Here is an 18,023-nt window from a genome sequence, read left to right on the forward strand (position 1 = left end):
AAGGACACATTTAGCTGTATGGACACCCAAGGGCTTTGGATCTTCCTCTGCCCGCTCCAGCCACGGCGCACTGGAAATCAATGCCTCCTTCCAGGTATCATTCTGCCTTATGCGGCGTCTGGTACCGCGTCTTGTCTGTGATGTTGTGTACATCACTATGAACACCACCGCAATGTCCTCTAGACCTTGTAGGCCTGGATGGATTTGCGGTTGGCGCATGCGCTGTGGCCTTTTTCGTCCGCTCACACGTGCGGTGACGTCAGAAGCCGCACGTGTGTGGGGGGCATAAGAACGCCGGCATCCCAGGCCAGTACACACGCCAGGGATGCTACAGGACACCGACGTACTGATTGTTATCTGACCCGGTAGGCACCATTATGGACCTTCAATGTTTGGGGCATAAATAGATTTACCTCTTGCTGACACTATCTTTTGCTCTCTGGCTTATCTCATTTAGTGCTATCGCTGGCTGTAGGCTCTGTCTAGCCCAGCATCTCACTGTAACATCCACTTAACGGTAAGTGTTAACTTAGCCCGTTTTTTGTTGATGCAATCTACTCACGGATTAACTAAAGTGCATCTTATAATTACACCTCCCCCCAGATAATCCTATAAATGGCACATAAATTCTTTCCCGTCTGTCTATTTAATTTATAGAGATACATTCTCCTGTTGCTGCTTAGAGTTCTTCTCTAAGCCAAGGATCCACTGGTGTCCTGTTACAAAAAAATACTCTTTAAGGTGAGTAAGTATATCAGTTTCTATACTGCATCACATAATAATAGTCTTGTGCGGGGGGGGGGGATTTAGTTAATTGTAAAAATATTCACTTTGGGCTGTAGGGTCTCTCAATGCCCAATTAAATTCAGCTTTTATTAAAAACACTACTAATGCAGCCCCCACATTACAAAGTCTGTAAGGATTATTATATTTAAAATGGTGTTAAACCCAAAAATTAAAATATTAAAATAAAATCAAAATCAGCAGAAAATGGTGCACTAGTTGTATGAAATCAAAATGTGTCCATCTATATTATTAGAAATAGTAATTCATTTTATTATTTCTATCTAATAACACAATTTGATTCAACTCATGAATGTTTTATAAAACACGTCATCGATGTACCGACACAGGGAATTGGGAAGAGGATGTTGGCCACCAATGATATCCTTTATAGAATGGCGGTGTGGGAGAAGACCCATGGGCAGGACGGACCAGTGGCTGAGTGTAAGACCATTAAAGAAGAAGCTTGTTACTACAAGAAAGTAAACTGATTATACTAAATACATTTCATTAGTGTTGGTGGTGTATTGGGGGGGTCTGCTTTATATTTTCCCCAACTTTAATCACAAAGTGTTCTATTTATAAAGGATCTGTATCTGTATTTTACTGCATTTATTTTCAAAGAGAATTCATTCTATGTGTAAAGCGGCAAGTGGACAAATCTTGGAAATTTAATTTGATAGGTGAATCTTGTATGTTCCAGGAATCTCTCTATTATATTCTATGCCACTTCTGAAAAGTGACTCTTAAATGAAAATGATGGGCGATTCCTTTTTGTTGGATGACTAAGGTGAATCCTCCTTAAATTTCAATGTGAAGGTCACATTTGTTTGTTACTGAAATCTTTATACTGTATATTGTATGTTGAAGATTCATTTTTACCTTTTTTGAAAAAAGGATTTGCTCATGTGGTACATTTTCCAAGAGAATCCTCTGAAAACAAATACCATATAATACAGACGAACGAATGTCCAGCAAAACTTGCCAACAAATAGACTCCTAAAGGGAAAAGTTCATATTTTATCAAATTTATTTTTGTTGTTAACTTAATTACAGTTTTACTAAGAAGTTCAAGTGAAGAAACAATATCTGAAATGTAATTTGATCTATTTTAATAATATTGAAATAGAGGTCTACATTGTAGCATTGCTTTGTAGGCATGCACAGTTTGCTTAACCACTTCAGCCCCGGAAGGATTTACCCCCTTCCTGACCAGAGCACTTTTTACAATTCGGCACTGCGTCGCTTTAACTGCTAATTGCGCGGTCATGCAATGCTCTACCCAAACGAAATTTGCGTCCTTTTCTTCCCACAAATAGAGCTTTCTTTTGATGGTATTTGATCACCTCTGCCATTTTTATTTTTTGCGCTATAAACGGAAAAAGACTGAAAATTTTGAAAAAAAATGATATTTTCTACTTTTTGTTATAAAAAAAATCCAATAAACTAAATTTTAGTCATACATTTAGGCCAAAATGTATTCGGCCACATGTATTTGGTAAAAAAAATGTCAATAAGCGTATATTTATTGGTTTGCGCAAAAGTTATAGCGTCTACAAACTAGGGTACATTTTCTGGAATTTACACAGCTTTTAGTTTATGACTGCCTATGTCATTTCTTGAGGTGCTAAAATGGCAGGGCAGTACAAAACCCCCCCAAATGACCCCATTTTGGAAAGTAGACACCCCAAGGAAATTGCTGAGAGGCATGTTGAGCCCATTGAATATTTATTTTTTTGTCCCAAGTGATTGAATAATGACAAAAAAAAAAAAAAAAAAAAAAATTTACAAAAAGTTGTCACTAAATGATATATTGCTCACATAGGCCATGGGCATATGTGGAATTGCACCCCAAAATACATTCAGCTGCTTCTCCTGAGTACGGGGATACCACATGTGTGGCACTTTTTGGGAGCCTAGCCGCATACGGGGCCCCGAAAACCCAGCACCACCTTCAGGATTTCTAAGGGCATACATTTTTGATTTCACTCCTCACTACCTATCACTGTTTTGAAGGCCATAAAATGCCAAGATGGCACAAACCCCCCCCAAATGACCCCATTTTGGAAAGTAGACACCCCAAGCTATTTGCTGAGAGGCATGGTGAGTATTTTGCAGCTCTCATTTGTTTTTGAAAATGAAGAAAGACCAGAAAAAAATTGTTTTTTTTTTCTTTTTTCAATTTTCAAAACCTTGTGACAAAAAATGAGGTCTGCAAAATACTCACTATACCTCTCAGCAAATAGCTTGGGGTGTCTACTTTCCAAAATTGGGTCATTTGGGGGGGTTTTGTGCCACCTGGGCATTCCATGGCCTCCGAAACTGTGATAGGCAGTGAAGAGTGAAATCAAAAATTTACGGCCTTAGAAAGCCTGAAGGCGGTTCTTGGTTTTCGGGGTCCCGTACGCGGCTAGGCTCCCAAAAAGTCCCACACATGTGGTATCCCCGTACTCAGGAGAAGCAACAGAATTTATTTTGGGGTGTAATTTCACAAATCCCCATGGCATGTTTGAGCAATATAACATTTAGTGACAACTTTGTGCAAAAAAAAAAAAAAAAATTTGTCTCTTTCCCGCAACTTGTGTCACAATATAAAATATTCCATGGACTCGACATGCCTCTCAGCAAATAGCTTGGGGTGTCTACTTTCCAAAATGGGGTCATTTGGGGGGGTTTGAACTGTCCTGGCATTTTATGCACAACATTTAGAAGCTTACGTCACACATCACCCACTCTTCTAACCACTTGAAGACAAAGCCCTTTCTGACACTTTTTGATTACATGAAAAAATTATTTTTTTTTGCAAGAAAATTACTTTGAACCCCCAAACATTATATATTATTTTAAAGCAAATGCCCTACAGATTAAAATGGTGGGTGTTTCATTTTTTTTTTCACACAGTAATTGGGCAGCGATTTTTCAAACGCATTTTTTGTGGAAAAAACACACTTTTTAAAATTTTAATGCACTAAAACACACTATATTGCCCAAATGTTTGATGAAATAAAAAAGATGATCTTAGGCCGAGTACATGGATACCAAACATGACATGCTTTAAAATTGCGCACAAACGTGCAGTGGCAACAAAATTAATACATTTTTAAAAGCCTTTAAAAGCCTTTACAGGTTACCACTTTAGATTTACAGAGGAGGTCTACTGCTAAAATTACTGCCCTCGATCTGACCTTCGCGGTGATACCTCACATGCATGGTGCAATTGCTGTTTACATTTGACGCCAGACCGACGCTTGCGTTCGCCTTAGCGCGAGAGCAGGGGGGACAGGGGTGCTTTTTCTTTATTATTTTTTTGCTTTTTTAGCTTATTTTTAAACTGTTCCTTTCATATTTTTTTTTAAATCATTTTTATTGTTATCTCAGGGAATGTAAATATCCCCTATGATAGCAATAGGTAGTGACAGGTACTCTTTTTTGAAAAAATTGGGGTCTATTAGACCCTAGATTTCTCCTCTGCCCTCAAAGCATCTGACCACACCAAGATCGGTGTGATAAAATGCTTTCCCAATTTCCCAATGGCGCTGTTTACATCCGGTGAAATCTAAGTCATAAAATGCTCGTAGCTTCCGGTTTTTTAGGCCATAGAGATGTTTGGAGCCACTCTGGTCTCTGATCAGCTCTATGGTCAGCTGGCTGAATCACCGGCTGCATTTTCAGGTTCCCTGTTGAGACAGGAGAGCCAGAGAAAAACACGGAAGACGGTGGGGAGGGGGGCATTCCCTCCCACTGCTTGTAAAAGCAGTCTAGAGGCTAATTAGAATTGCTTTTACATGAAAGCTGGCTGAAAAGAATGATACCAAGATGATACCTAAACCTGCAGGCATCTTTCTGGTATAACCACTCAAAGTCGTGAATGGCGTACCTGAAGACAAAAAAATGGTTAACAATAAAGCACAGTAAACGGTAAAGTATAAAAAATTGCATACCTGAAAAGCAAACATGATAAAACATAATAACAATAAAACATTGCAGAATAGAATACAGTAAAAAAGAGCAGAACAATAGAGAGAGAATAGAGAGAGAGAGAACAATAAAACGACAACTATTTTTTTTTATTTTTGTTTGTGTTTTTTTTTTTTTTTTTTTTTACACTTTTTTTTTGTAACTGTAACTTTTATAACTGTAACCGGTTCCAGGTTCGGGTCTCTCAAATTGCGATGGCATCTTGGGAGACCCTGTGAAAGTGTGCCTAGTCTGTGCAATGCTGTACCCTACGCTAATACTCAACTAGTGAATGGTAGCGTTCAAAACATTCACCAATGCAAAGACCAGGATTGTCAGGACAGGAGGAACAATAATAGCGGGTGTCACGCCTATATCCGCACTTCCTGCAGACACAACATCTTTTTTGGGGGGGTTCGTTGGGTAGGGGTACTCGGGAGGACATATAAATGCCTCTCATGCAGCCGACTGCATTTGGTTGGGGATGTGAATGGGGGAAGTACGGGCGCTGCAGAAGTGGTGGGTTCCCAATTAGGATTGGCGAATGCAGCAGGAAGGGCATTATGGGCACGACGGGCCTGTGTTTGTCTTTTTGGTGGCAGCGGGACACTACTTGTGCTTGCCACCTCACCAGCTTGAACTGCACTTATGGGACTCGCCACGTCACCAAGTGTTACTGCAGTGCGGGTTTGACTACGACCGGGGTGTACTAGGCCACTGGCGCTTGCCAGTTCACCAAAACGCTACAAAAAAAAGTGACAGTGATCGATCGATACTGCACTTGGGTGGGCTGGGCTGGGCCGGGCGGAGGGGCAAAACGCAGGTGCTAGCAGGTATCTGGGCTGATCCCACTAACACTGCGTTTTTGGGAACCCTAAACTGCTGGGGACGCTAGTATAGATCTGATCGGATCAGATATTGATCCGATCAGATACTATACCACTAAGGGAGGTGTACGGTGCGTGCGTGGGTGTTAGCGGTACTGGCGCTAATCTGACGCTGCCTGGGGCTGGTGCTTGCCAGTTCACCAAAATGCTACCAAAAAAACTGTTAGCGATCGCAGGGATCAGGCCTGACTCTGCGAACGCTGCAGTTATGCGTTTAGTGTTTTGTAAGTGACAGTGATCGATCGATACTGCACTTGGGTGGGCCGGGCGGAGAGACAAAACGCAGGTGCTAGCAGGTATCTGGGCTGATCCCGCTAACACTGCGTTTTTGGGAACCCTAAACTGCTGGGGACGCTAGTATAGATCTGATCGGATCAGATATTGATGCGTTCAGATACTATACCACTAAGGGAGGTGTACGGTGCGTGTACGGTGCGTGCGTGGGTGTTTGCGGTACTGGCACTAATCTGACGCTGCCTGGGGCGACGCATATCACCGCCGGGCGATCAGGGGCCTAAACCTTTATTCGGTAATAAACGGCGGGTACCCTGACACTATAAAAAATAAACGAACTAACCAGCGTCACCCGTAACGGTTATACAGTGATCAGTGGTGAAAGGGTTAACTAGGGGGCAATCAAGGGGTTAAAACATTTATTAGGTAGTATATGGGGGTCCCTGTCGCTATAAAACGCTGACAGCGAACCTAAATATTTACATTCCTAACTAGCGTCACCAGCGACACTAATACAGCGATCAGAAAAATGATCGCTTAGTGACACTGGCGACAGGGGGTGATCAAGGGGTTAAAACTTTATTAGGGGGGTACCCTAGACCTAAAGGGGGCTAACACTCACTGTCCTACCACTGCTAACTGTCACAAACTGACACTATGCAGTAATCAGGAAAAAAACAAAACAAAACAAAAAAACCTGCTTGGTGTCAGTTTGTGACAGGGGGGGGGTGATTGGGGGGGGATCGGGGGGCGATCGGGGGGGTGATTGGGGGTGTTTAGTGTGCCTGGCATGTTCTACTGTGTTGTGTAGTGTTGTGCACTTACTTACATGTCATCTCCCCTCGGCGCTGGAACGGAAACTCCCGAGCCGAGGAGAGATGACATCACATCCTCTGCCTCTGTGTACTATACAGAGGCAGGGGATGTTTCTCATTGGCTGGGAGCGATCGCGAGGGGGGGGCCACGATCGGATGGCCTCCCCCTCGTCTCTCAACTCTCCCAGCCAAATGCCGACCGCAGCTGGCACCGGGGGGGGGTCCAATCGGACCCCCCGCCCGCGGGAAGGCAATCACGTACCAGGTACGTGATTTTGCCTGCCCGTGCCGCTCTGCTCACGTATATATGCGTGAGGCGGTCGGCAAGTGGTTAAAAAGTTTTTTGTTTTTACACATTTGTAGCAAAGATGATGAAGAATCCAATTATAAATTTAAAACTTGGACACTTTTCATTTATTTACAGAAGAGAAAAAAACTTTTTACAGGGTGAAACTGACCACCCCCCCAGGGACTGACCTGTACATTCATATGGTAATAAGGAGGCCAGTGGTGTAATCATAGTCAAAAGCAGTCTGTGGGGTTCATTTACTAAAAGCAAATCCAATTTGCACTACAAGTGCACTTGTAAGTGCAGTTACTGTAGATCTGAGGGGAAGCTCTGAAATGAGGGGAAGCTCTGCTGGTTTTATCATCCAATCACGTGCAAGCAAAAAAGTTTTTTTATTTTCCATGCATGTCCCCCTCAGATCTACAACAACTGCACTTCCAATTGTACTTGCAGTGCAAAGTGGTTTTACCTTTATTAAATAAACCCCCTATGTGCCTGCTATGGGGCTCTGGAATAGGAGGAGGCCCTATAGGGAGGTTCTGAAGGAAACTAAACTGTGAATTTTCCAGTATAGAAGGTCTGAAGTCAGACCTCAGGATCATCACTGGTCATCGATCCCCCTCTGTGCTGATCTGTCTTAGCAGTGTAGATTTATTTTTCTCAGAATTCTGCTACAGACTGACATTGACCCTGTATACCTACACAATCAACAGGAACATCACACAACCGCCGGACTTCTTCTTGACCCCGATCACCACTGACACGACTAAAACCATTATGAGAAGCCTTCGAGACAGCACATCACCAAATGACATCATTCCCATGAAACTCCTGAAAGAGTGCTCCGATATCCTGGCTCCCACTATAAAATTCAATTTAATTAAATTTAATTAAATTTGATAGGTGAATCTTGTATGTTCCAGGAATCTTTCTATTATATTCTATGCCACTTCTGAAAAGTGACTTTTGATTAAAAATGATGGGCGATTCCTTTTTGTTGGATGACTAAGGTGAATCCTCCTTAAATTTCAATTTGAAGGGCACATTTGTTTGTTACTGAAATCCTTATACTGTATATGGTATGTTGAAGATTCATTTTTACCTTTGTTGAAAACAAGATTTGCTCATGTGGTACATTTTCCAAGAGAAACCTCTGAAAACAAATGCCATATAATACAGACGAACGAATGTCCAGCAAAACTTCATCATTCCCACGAAACTCCTGAAAGAGTGCTCCGATATCCTGGCTCCCACTATAAAATTCAAACAACATCGCATCAAAAATTGCATTGCAAAGTCACACTGTAAATCGCATGACTTTGGGGTCGCAATAGTGGAAACGGAGCCTAAGGGTTTAAGGGGAAGAATGAATGTTTTTATGTTTAATTGTTTTTTCCTCAATGTAATGATTATTAATGAAAAGTATATGGTAGCTCCTGTGAGAGCGGATAAACTGAAGATTGGGAAAGGAAGGGGGAAAAATAAAGAAGAGAAATGTAAGAAATTTAAGTTGTAGAATGTTTTGTAATTGAAAAATTAATAAAGAGATTTATAAAAAAAAATAAAAAAATGGCCTATATCCCAATTAGGGAAGCAATGCATGATTGTGATTTAGCGTGGTTGTACATTTATGTGCGACAGACGAATAGTAGAAGCACTAGAACTATGCTGTAGTGGTTATTTATAATGTCATTCTATTGTTTTGTTATCATGTTCAACCAACAAAGACATTTCATCTGGAGTATTACACAGTAATGTCTGCTATTCTGCAGTGTTAAACATTAAGTATTTACATTTAGAGCTCAATTACATATCAAATATAATTTTACGTTCAACTGGTATCTTCTAATATTGAGTTGTATGTAGATCTGTTTATAGTTTAATTATGGTAATGATATATATTGAAGGTAGAGGTGTATACACCAGTTCAGTGTTTATTAACTCCAGTCCTCAAGGTCACATCAGGTCTTCACGATTTCCCTCAGATGAAACAGCTGTGTTAATTACAAAGGTGATCACACGACTTGTGCAAAATAATGGCAAGCCTGAAAACATGACCTGTTATGGTGCGGAGTTGAGAAACACTACACTAGTTGCTTGGTAATCAGAACTCCTATCTCCAAAAACACAAGGAAATTAGTTCCAATCCAAAACATGCCACCACCTAACATTTCAAAGGCACATTTACAAACACATAATGGCACTTATGCATTTGCCATTGTTACTTCAGCCAGGTGTTGACCTATTTGGGATTTGAACCCATCAAATGAGTGATTGCTGAGTGTTACTAAACAGGAGCTCAAACCACTAAGCTACCTTGATCAGTACAATTAGAGCAGAAATATACCACTGATAAATGATCAAATAATGAGCATAGATAACTAGAACTTCATACTAACCTAAAGTACTAAAAAGCTTTTTGAAATATGCAAGAGCCAAAGTTGGTTACTGGTACCATCAACCAGTAGCAGTGCATTATTAGCAAAATATGTTATTACAATCTTGTAGAAATGGCTCCACACACCCACAGTGCAATGTGGTCTATATATAGCATATCATCGTGCGTATGCTAATTCACAATTGCGTGTTTATGTGCGCATGTTCGCCAGTGAGATAGAGTAACCACCTCATCCCTTTAAACCTGAACACATATGAATTACACAGGTTCTGAAGGCTAATTTAATGCAGATAAGGCAACAACTGAGTTTCATTATCACCTTAATCAGCCTCAGAACCTGTGTAATTAAGATGTTTTCGGGTTTAAAGGGATGAGGTGGTAACCCTACAGTGAGACCCTCTGATCACAAAATGACAGAGGTGGAGGATCAAGTTATGTTGGCAGTGGCGGTACTGGTTGATGCTTTTTGCGAGGCAGCCGAGCAGGAAGTTGATGCACCTGTGGCTCACCTTTGCCAGCCACGGCTTTTTGCCCCACGGACATATTTTGAAAGCATGCGGGACTCGGATATCCGTAGCAAGTTTCGGTTAGGACGAGAAGCAATTATGCACCTCTATCAGCTCATACAGCATAAAATTTCACCATCTACAGACCGCAGTCATGCTGTGCCAGGCATGGTCAGGTTGCCTGCGACTTTGTACATCTTGGGTCGGGGCAGCTTCCAAGCCACTTCTGGAAGTATTATGGGTCTAAGCCAACCCACGGTGTCCAGGGTGTTTATGCAGGTCATAGATGCCATTCTTGACCTTGTACCACAATTTATTCACTGGCCACAGAATGAAGATGAGTGGAATGATGTGAAGGTGGTTTTCTACCACCATGCACAAATGCCACAAATCCTGGGGACTCCATCAACGTCCAAGTTGTGTGCGAGGACAGACAGCGCATGAGTGTTCAGGCAGCTATCCCAGAGTCATGCCATGATGCCTACATCTTGAAGCAGACAGGCCTTTTCCGGAAATTTGAGGGTGGACAAATACCGTCCGGGTGGCTTACTGGTACAGTATTGTTTTTTATGCATTTTTTTTTACAGGCATCTAAGGTCACATGAAGGGATGGAAAAAAAATATAAGGCTGGATAGCCGCACTCCAAATATGGGGGCAGTTCTTGCCCGTGCTGCCCCCACATTTTACGAGGCGAAATGATTCACTCTAGATCCTTAAATAGAGATTTTAAGGCAACTTCATTCATCAATTGTAACACTAAATATGTAGTTTATGTTGTCACTTGTGAACAATGTTCCATTCAATACGTGGGACGCACGACTCATAGGCTAAGAGACAGGCTATATGATCATCTTTATGATCTATCTAGAAACCATTCCACCAACATGGCGAGGCATTGGAATTTATGCCACGATAAAGATGTCAGCAGCCTACGCATCCAGGGGGTTGCAAAAGTCATGTCATCAATAAAGGGGAGGTGATAAGTTTAGGTTATTCTGTAAGAGGGAGGTTTACTGGATATTCCATCTCCATACGAGGCAGCCCACCGGCCTCAACTTTGAGTGGGATGTCTCACACTTCTATGAGTGACTTTCATACCCTCGTACACTGGTTGTTTTATACCTGCTTTGACATGTCAGTGTTGTTGGTATATATATATATATATATATATATATATATATATATATATATATATATAATTTTTTTTTTTTCTTGTTTGAGATTTCCTTATCTTGGTATGTTCATGTATTTTGATTGTGATTTTTATGATGCTTCTTGATAGGGAGTCATGGTTGTCCGTTGTGTGCCAGCATATTCCATCTTAGTTCTGCTTGGCTCACCTTTTTTTTTCTTTTCCTGCTATGTTCCCTCTTTTCTTTCTTCTATTTCTCTTTCTTACTTTTTTTAGTGGTGAATAGAAAAATAGAGGAATTTTAGTAATCTAAACTTTGTCACTGCACGATTATATGGATATGAACTAATATTGAGGAGGGATTTACCATCTTTTAGCGGATTAGATATCTTTGAGCTACATGCACCAGTATTTATACACGGGGGATGGGCGTCTTGGTCTCTTCCCTCGTTGTTTATTTGTTGGTGCATGATATATTTTTTTATTACATACAGTATTATTTTATATGTTATCTTTTTCTTTTTTTTTTAGGTTGCACCGGTGTCTCTTTTCTCTAAGTGTGGGATTGTTTATGTCCTTTATTATTATATATGTCTTTGATATGTGGAATCTCCAGGATGGAGAATTTTTCCATCTGTTTAATGGTTAAACCTTGGATTTTAGATGTTCACAGGTGCTTCCCATTATATTACTCATGGCATATATGTCTTGTCTATTTGTTTAATTACTCAGGTGTATATAATGTCTGTATGTAAATTCAGCACTCTAGCTATGACTAAGCACCGTGCCTGGTGTGAAACATGTCAGCAGCAGTGCAGTTAGTTTGTACCCACCTTTGATGCCTTGATTTTACTTTTCAATAAAAGGTGAATATTTGGAGTGCGGCTATCCAGCCTTATATTTTTTTTTCCATTATCGCTGTTGCAAACAGAGTCAGCACCCTGTTTAACTGTGGAGACAGCTGACCTCAGGAGAGGTAATAATTCTGGAGTGGTGAACATTCACATGAAGTGGTGGGAAGGACTAATTTATGTTTTTTGTTGTTCCTTTTTTTTTTTTCTTTTTTTTGTTTCTAGGTGATGCCAGTTATCCGCAGCTGAGGTGGCTGATGGCTCTAATCAGGCACCCCTCCGGGCAGCCACAACAGCGCTATAACAGTGCGTTAAGTAAAAGCCGGGGCATTGTCAAGCTCACTATTGGCCTGCTGAAGTCCCAGTTTTTGTTTGGCCAGGCCCGGGGGGGAGCTACTGTACTCTCCTCCAAACTGTTCCAGGATCATCCTTGCCTGTTGTGTCTTGCACAACTTGTGTGTTGCGAGGGATGATTTCTGGGAGTTGAATGAGGAGAGGGAGCCAGAGGTCCACCAGATGTCGGTCCACAGACACAACAACACTAATGCTGGGCCTGCCACCCAGAATCAGCTGATTTCTGGTTACTTTACATGTATGTATTACAACATAGCTAGAGATAGAGAATGTGTAAAAAAAATCCTACTTAGCATCTGTGTCCCTGTGAGGGATACCATGCAAAGAAACATCTGACAGTTGTGGTTGACCCTCTATCCAGTGTGTAGTCAACATGACAAACGATTTACTTTACCACTAACACTAAACTCGATTATGAACTGTGTGGCAATTTCAAAGAGAGTGAAGAGGGAGTAGAACACCTGGCAGGTGTTTGCTTGTGTCTGTGCCACATGTATATAGACCAGTGCAATTCGTTTAGTTCCAAATTCTTTTAACAAATTTGTTAATTCCGAAATTTCTGAATTTACTGAAATTCTGAAATTCAAAATTTCATAATTTTGGAAATTCAAATATTCTAAATATCATAAATTTAAAAATTTGGAATTTTGAAAATCCAAGAATAAGAATGAAATCTGAAAATTCAAAAGAATGGAAATCTGAGAATTCGAAAACCTGAAAATCTGAAATAATAACTATTAAATTATAGGTATTGGAATTTCCTTTCAAATTTGGCTGTGAACGTAACAAGTACGAATTTATCCGAAGTTATGAAATAACGAATGCTGAACAGCCAAATTTGTAAGGAAATTACAATACCTATAATTTAATAGTTAGTTATTATTTCAAATTTTACTGATTTTTTCTTTTTCAGATTTTCGAGTTTTTAAGTTTCCGAAAATTTGAAATCTGAAAATTCGGATATCCGAAAAGTTGAAATTCGGAAATTTGAAATTTCCAAATTCAGAATTTCCAAAAAAAGCAAAAAAAGAATGTAACAAAAACGATAAAAACACATTTTTTGTCAGTGCACATGTCTAATATTTAGGAGGAACAATAACCTCAGCTAGGTATCTAAATGTGTTTTATGTTTTTTCAGCCAATTAACATCATGGTATGTACCCTAGGAAGCCTGGTTTGATGGACTGTCTGGCGTCTCAGGTGCGTTTTTCAATCTTATCTTATACGTTTTTGTAGTTGCTAAAATAAGAGACCTTTAAAAAGGGTTGTAAAGGTCCGTGTTTTTTCACCTTAATGACAGAATCTGATGAGTTAACAGAAGAGATTCTCACCGATCAGACTTAAAATGATGATTGATCGCGTTACCCCGCAGCAGCTGAGCACTTCAAGAACCAGTGCTTTAACTGACAACTCCCTGTATGCATACTTCATGAGACAGTTGTACACTCTGAATTTGGATACTCACTAGAGAGCAACACATGCTATGCTATTGTCTGCCAAAATCTGCACTGACACAGCTGGCGACACAGTCTTCCAGTAGAGGGCGCATGGGTGTTGTGAATAAGGTAATAGAAATAAAAAATGAATCAGCGCGAAATGGTATATAACAAAAAGGCAGCAGGGTCAAATATCAAATCCCTCAGCATAAATAACAAAACAGAAGGTGCAGCGCTAATAAATAAATGATAAGAAAGGACTAATAAGCACAATACATTCCACCACAGTGTGTGAAATAATCAGTCCATATAAATCGGTCCACATGGATCTTCAAAAAGTGGAAAAATGCATGCTTGCGAAAATGGTGATTCCAGGAGCCCACCACCACGGTAACAAATGGCCTCTCACCTGATGTAATGGACCCTTAGGTTATAGAGGGTCAAAAACGCCTTATTCATAAACCAATTGATATGCAGCATATCAGTCAAGGGCCAGGTACAGGACACTCCGATTCAACCATATAAAATAAAAGTGGCAAGAGGATAGTGCTCTCCGTATAGTAAACTCTTTATTCGATATATAAAATAGAAACACTCACATATGTAGTACTTGGTACAGGCAGACAAGTGTAAAAAGATCCTCCGATCTTCCGGACAGCTTAGCAGATGCGCAGTGGCCGCGGGTGACGTCATGACGTTCCTCGTTCTGGACGCGTTGCATCCCAGTGGGCGGGGACTTCATCAGCAGATGAGGAACATCGTGGGCACCCGCGCTTTATGTTAGGTACGTAGCCATGGCAACGGTACACTGAACGTGATAATCTTCAAACTCACCCGGATCAGTCTAAGATTTTGGGGTATAGAGAGGGTTACGAGACACTGGAGGGGGGGGAATTTCATAAGGCAACTGAGCAAAAGAGAATCATATTGGATCTTCGAAACCAGGGTTTTATGCCCTGAAGGGTTAAACGTGGATTTTGACATAAATTGTTTTACATCAGATCGTTAATCGTTCTCCATTTGATTTTGTATGCTATGTTATTGGATGAAAGTGGCCGCGGATGACTCACAATTTTTAATATTTTTTATAAATTTTATAGATATTTTAGTATCATTTTGTTGACAATATCTTTTATATAACTTGTCCCAAGGTTTGCTTATCACCCTGTTTGGGATTAGTGCACATGCCCCCTTTAGGATTGATGCGCTTTCTTCTTTTTATTGATGCTTGACAGCTAGACTTCCGTTCATTGATCATTTCTCTGTAAGGGGTCACATCCGGATCGACTTCCGGGTGAGTTTGAAGATTATCACGTTCAGTGTACCGTTGCCATGGCTACGTACCTAACATAAAGCGCGGGTGCCCACGACGTTCCTCATCTGCTGATGAAGTCCCCGCCCACTGGGACGCAACGCGCCCAGAACGAGGAACGTCGTGATGTCACCCGCGGCCACTGCGCATCTGCTAAGCTGTCCGGAAGATCGGAGGATCTTTTTACACTTGTCTGCCTGTACCAAGTACTACATATGTGAGTGTTTCTATTTTATATATCGAATAAAGAGTTTACTATACGGAGAGCACTATCCTCTTGCCATTTTTATTTTATATGGTCGAATCGGAGTGTCCTGTACCTGGCCCTTGACTGATATGCTGCATATCCATTGGTTTATGAATAAGGTGTTTTTGACCCTCTATAACCTAAGGGTCCATTACATCAGGTGAGAGGCCATTTGTTACCGTGGTGGTGGGCTCCTGGAATCACCATTTTCGCAAGCATGCATTTTTCCACTTTTTGAAGATCCATGTGGACCGATTATATGGACTGATTATTTCACACACTGTGGTGGATTGTATTGTGCTTATTAGTCCTTTCTTATCATTTATTTATTAGCGCTGCACCTTCTGTTTTGTGTTGTGAATAACCCTCTCTGATATTTGCCCCCTCTAAAGCTGCTGCCTCAAACCTAATCTCTACTCTAAGATGATTATTCAACATCACAAATCTTCAGTACAAACCCCAGCCTTCACTTACACAGCCAAGTCCATCTAAGTTGGTTCAAACCCCAACCACAATACTACCTGCCTCTGCAATAGATATTTTATGCCTAAAATGATTTTTACCTTCAGAATACATTTTCATTATTAATAATGTGGCAGTGAACTTTTGACATACAGTTTGGCTTAAAAAGTTTCAGAACACTGCCTGGACATTGAGAAAAAGGACACCATAAACCACCTCTGGAATTTTATCTAGAGAAGCTCTCTGACAAAAGTCTCTTCTCTAGCCATTTGGTAGTATAAGTTAGGGACTAAGTGGAATGTCACTTCAAAAGGGCTCAATTGAGGTGAGGGGGGAGGAAAGCAGCTGCGACTGTCTTTTATGGCAATTGGTGACCTCCAGCTGACCAAGTATCTTGAGATTTTGCCTAAGAGCGCCATCCATTGACTGAAAACGGCAAAATCTTAAGATTACTAAAATCTATTGAAAGGTATGACTTAACCTGGGTTGGTGGGTATAGGGGCTGTGAGGAGGGGGAGGAAGGGAGGGAGGGAGGGAGGAGGGAGGAGGAGGGAGGAGGGAGGAGGGAGGAGGGAGGAGGGAGGAGGGAGGAGGGAGGAGGGAGGAGGGAGGAGGGAGGAGGGAGGAGGGAGGGAGGGAGGAACATGGCCTTTGCTGAAATAGTGGAGATGGTGGACATTTTAAGTAGGGAGGATTATGATGGGAAACATGGTCCATACGCCCATCCCAATTTAGTGAAAAACAGAATCCTGTCTCATGTCGTGAGGACTCTAGAGCGCAAGTTTGATGTAAGGCGAAAGAAGGACCAACTGAGGAAGCGCTGGTCCGACCTCAAAAACAGGGAGCCGGATCAGTATCTAAAAATTAAGAAGGTACTTCGAAAAAGTAAGTACTTGTCGTGTGTCCTATTTATGATCATTCACTTGCATGCTGCTCCATGTGTTTTTCTTTTACTGTTGTACCTAATATTCGTAGGTGGGAAATAATGTTCGTAGCTATAAAATAATGTTCGCAGGGACAAAAAGGGTCGTTTGCAAATAAATACGATGATTTTAGCAGATATAGACTTATTACTGATTTGGACATGATAATTTGTCTGATTGAACGAAGTTTAAGACATTGTTGTGTAGATGTCTTTGAAATTTGAATTGCTAAATAGATTCAGTGGAATGTAAGGAGAGGACACTCAGCAGCTGTTTACACATCTGGACTCAGGAGCACTAGTGTGGGACACCAGAGAAACTTGGCCAAATAAGGTAATATTGCATTTTGGGTAAAAGGGAATTTTAATCATGTCTTCAACTTCGTTCTCTTCCTAAACAGACAATTGTACACCACTTGAAAGCAATGTTTCATATTCCTATTTGTGGCCACAAATGTGTGTGCTAAGTATACCTTTTGTTTCTTACTCATAGGGGATAAAAGACGCATACAACAGGGTCGCCGGGACACCCAACCTCGCCGGGACACCCAACCCTGCCATGATCCGCTACCTCTATGTGAAACAAGCCCAAGCGTCACAGAGGATGTGGAAGAAAGAGGTGGAGGAAGTGGGAGAGTGTACCTCACCAGGTGAGTGTCTGAGCTTCAGGTATTCTATGTATGCCTGCATATTTCTAAATACATGTTTAACACATTTTTAGGTGATGTTCTGGTTGTGGAAGAAGAATCAGACCGATTCACGTCGGACAGCGCTCAAAGGCTAATTGGGGAGATCATGGGCTGGAACGCTGAAATCGATGCCATGAAGAATCGGCTGGACAGAATGCAGCAGCAAATGAAGAACATGATAGATGTTTTGGGTAGAATATAAACCCTTTTTACGTCACCAAACATTTATCATGTTCTTCATTTGCTGCTGAATGATGATGTCCACATGCAAAATTTTCGAAGTTGAACTTTGTAAAGTACCCTAGTTGTGTGTTATTTTTGTAAATATAGTTATTTTTAAAATATTTAAAAAAATATATATAATTTATTAAAAAAAAAAAATCATCTATATATTTTATGAAAAAAAATAACAAAAAAAACAAAAAAAAATGTTTTATATATATATATATATATATATATATATATATATATATATATATATATATATATATATATATTATGATTAAAAAAAAAAAAAATTAGATATATTTGCTAAAAAAAAGAAAACGTGTGATATTTGCGGAATTTTGTCAAAGTTGAACTTTGTACGTTCCAGTAATGCAAGTCCTGTTTTAGAACATGGCTGTTTGTTTTGTTAAAAAATAAAAAAAAAAAAAAAAAAAAATGCACATATAAAACAGATAAAAAATTTTTTTTTAACAATGTGTGGTTTGTTATTTCAATGCTCTATACCAGTATATTTGTTTAG

Source organism: Aquarana catesbeiana, linkage group LG01 (genome assembly GCF_042186555.1).
Source record: "Aquarana catesbeiana isolate 2022-GZ linkage group LG01, ASM4218655v1, whole genome shotgun sequence".
Taxonomy (NCBI): domain Eukaryota; kingdom Metazoa; phylum Chordata; class Amphibia; order Anura; family Ranidae; genus Aquarana; species Aquarana catesbeiana.